General features: G+C 52.2%; 1 pseudogene; it reads right to left on the bottom strand.

The window, feature by feature from the left end:
- Positions 1–1,533: 1,533 nt before the first annotated feature.
- LOC102965057 lies at positions 1,534–2,289 on the bottom strand (annotated as a pseudogene).
- Positions 2,290–2,904: the final 615 nt, after the last annotated feature.

Here is a 2,904-nt window from a genome sequence, read left to right as displayed (position 1 = left end):
TAGGCACTTGTCCATTTAATATGATTTTTCACATTTATTTGCATAAAATTGCCATAATCCTCCTACTTTGTTAGTCTCTAGAATCTGTAGTGATGTCTTCTTGTCTGTTTGTCATACAATAATTTGTGCTTCTTTTTTCTTGATTGTTCTTTCTAGGGGATCAGCCATTTTTTTGGTCACTTCAAATAACCAGCTTTGAAATGTTTTCTATATTATGTATCTTTGTTTTCTATTCTTTCTTTTCCCTCCTTTTCTTTTTGCTCTCAACTCGCATTTTTTTGTTTGTTTAATTTTTTTTTCTGGCTTCTTTTTTTTTTTTTTCAGAGATTGCAGTTTATTTCAGACACACTCAGAAGGTGGGGGCTGGCCAGTGGGCTCTGTCTGCATCCCCTCCCTGCATGTGGCTTAATCTACCCCCAAACCTCTAGATTGTGCAAGATAGACAAGGCATTCCCACCCCACCCACAGGAGGGGCTTAGGCAGGTGAAGAGTGTGGAGAGTGGGGGGTCATGGTAGAGTTCAAGTACTCACAGTTTCCCCATCCACACCCCCAGATTACACTGTACCCGGGCCGTAAGGGAAGATCCCAACCCTGGGGTTCCTAGTGGCGTTAACAGCTCTTTTCTCAGAAACCTCAAGATGAGTTCCTTACCCTCTTTCCCTGACAATAACAAACCAAATTCTGTACCTGGGCAAGGAGGGAACCTCAGCACTCCACTTACCCAAGACCCCTCCTTCCTTATTTGGAGTGATGGGGGCAGGGTGGGCTTCACTTGTAGTGAATAGGTTGGGTTTAAGTGGTAATAGATGAGGGGAAGGGAGAGAACTGAGGATCTTGGGAGGCGGGCTTGGGGGATGCTGATGAGGTTCTGACAGCCCTGGTCTGTGCCCCCAACTTCATCTCTACCCCATACCGAGGCCCAGAATCCCTGTGAGTCCACTGTAAATGTGATATGGGGTGGGGGTGGGGGGGGAGTGGGAGCAGGGGGAGAGCTTAGGAAGGGCCAGGACTGGGCTCCAGGCCTAGCAATCAAGCTCTGATCTTCTAGAACAGCTGAATCCTGGGGAACACAGGGTAGTCTACTAACCCCCACACCCCAGACTTCCTGGCTTGGGCAGAGCGGTGGGAATGGGTGGGGGGAGGGTCCTTCCAAGGGTATTACATAAAGATATAACCATTAAAAATTTTGAGGGGAGAAGTGACTCTCAGCCTCTTGCTTTCCCAAGTTGTGAATCTCCCCAGTGTCCAATAGATAGGGCTGAGGGTGTCCCAGAGAGCTGAGGAAGAAGGCTATACCCCCTCTCTGACAGGATGGGGCCCAGAGAGGGGGCCCATTAGCACCATGCAATGTTGGGGCACCCCTGGCAGCCTGACTGACCCCCAGGCAAGGGCCCTCCCAAAGCTGGAGTGCCCACTTGCTAAACCTTCTGTATTCTTGAGGGGGACCCTGTAAGGGGGGGGGTGATGGGAGAAGGCTTGGCTGAAGCCCAGGCAAGGGTCTCAGCTAGGACCCCAAAGGGCCCCTCTGGGAGTCATGATTTGAAGAATCTTCGTACCACGAACTGGCCCAACAGAACCACAGACAGAACTATCAGCACTTTCAGGATGGGGCCATTTCCCAAGTTCAGGGCTGTCACCTGCCAAGAGACAGAGATAGAGGGGCTGACGGCACATACAGGCACTCCAGGACTGGGGTGGGGCTGGGAGAGAGGCAGCCCCAGCAGCAGGGAGGAGGCTGCCTACGCTTGGGCACTTACCCAGCCACCCCTCTGCGCAGTCCACCCGGCAATGCAGTGACGCAGCATGATGTCGACCACCAGTTTGGTCACCCGGCCCAGGAAGCCAGTCAGGCTGTGCTGGTAGATGTCGAGGGCCAGGCGGTAGCCAAAGCCCAGGAAAGCCACCACTCGGCCCCAGTTGATGCCGCTCTCAAATCGACTCGAGGCAATCTTGGTGAAAAGATCATAGGCGTTCTCTGCTGTGGGTTGCAGGCGCTGCAGCATGGCCTGGAACTCTGAATCGTAGCGCTGGTTGATGTTGTCCCCAATGATGGCGAGCTGCCGACCCACCTGCCCCATGGTGCTGCTAGGTTCTAGGGGCAAGGTGACCATTTCTGGGTCAGTAGGCACAGCTGCCCCCTCAGCCTCCTGCTCCTGCTGCTAACGGTGAAAAACATAGCTGCGGAAAACCTCCTCGGTGTCCCAGGCTACCTACTCCTCCGAAGTAGCAGATGGGGCAGTCTCTTCACACTCCTGCCTGGGAGGACCTGGACATTGCCTGGATGCCATTTCTTGGGTCCCAGTGGAGGGCAGCGCTAGCCTGCCAGGACCCTCGCCCAGGCCTGGGATGGCTCACGGGGCTAAGGCCAGAGATCCTGAGGGGCCAGCGGCTGCTCCTGGGGGTCAGGTGCCCAGGCCCAGCTTTCTGGAAGAGGTATCAGTGCAGTCCCGATGTCTGGACGCAGCTTCTGCTTGCCCCAGCTTGGCCCTCTTCTGGCTTCTTGAAATGGATGCTTCATTGACTTTTAACCCTCTTCTTTTTTTTTTTTTTTTTTTTTTAATTTTCAACGTTTTATTTATTTTTGAGAGAGACAGAGACAGTGCGAGCAGGAGAGGGGCAGAGAGAGAGAGAGGGAGACACAGAATCCGAAATGGGCTCCAGGCTCTGAGCTGTCAGCACAGAGCCTGATGCGGGGCTGGAACTCACGTACCGTGAGATCATGACCTGAGCCGAAGTCAGACACTTAACTGACGGAGCCACCCAGGCGCCCCTCCTTCTTATTTTCTAATATATATTTAAGACTTTGTCTTTTCTCCTGAGCTTTAGTTGAGATGCATCCCACAAGTTATGGTTTCATTATTATTCAGTTCAAAATACTTTCTAGTATCTTCCCTGCTTTAGAT

This window comes from Panthera tigris, chromosome A1 (genome assembly GCF_018350195.1).
Source record: "Panthera tigris isolate Pti1 chromosome A1, P.tigris_Pti1_mat1.1, whole genome shotgun sequence".
Lineage (NCBI taxonomy): Eukaryota > Metazoa > Chordata > Mammalia > Carnivora > Felidae > Panthera > Panthera tigris.
The sequence above is the reverse complement of the archived record's forward strand: the minus strand, read 5'-3'. Positions and strand labels throughout refer to the sequence as shown.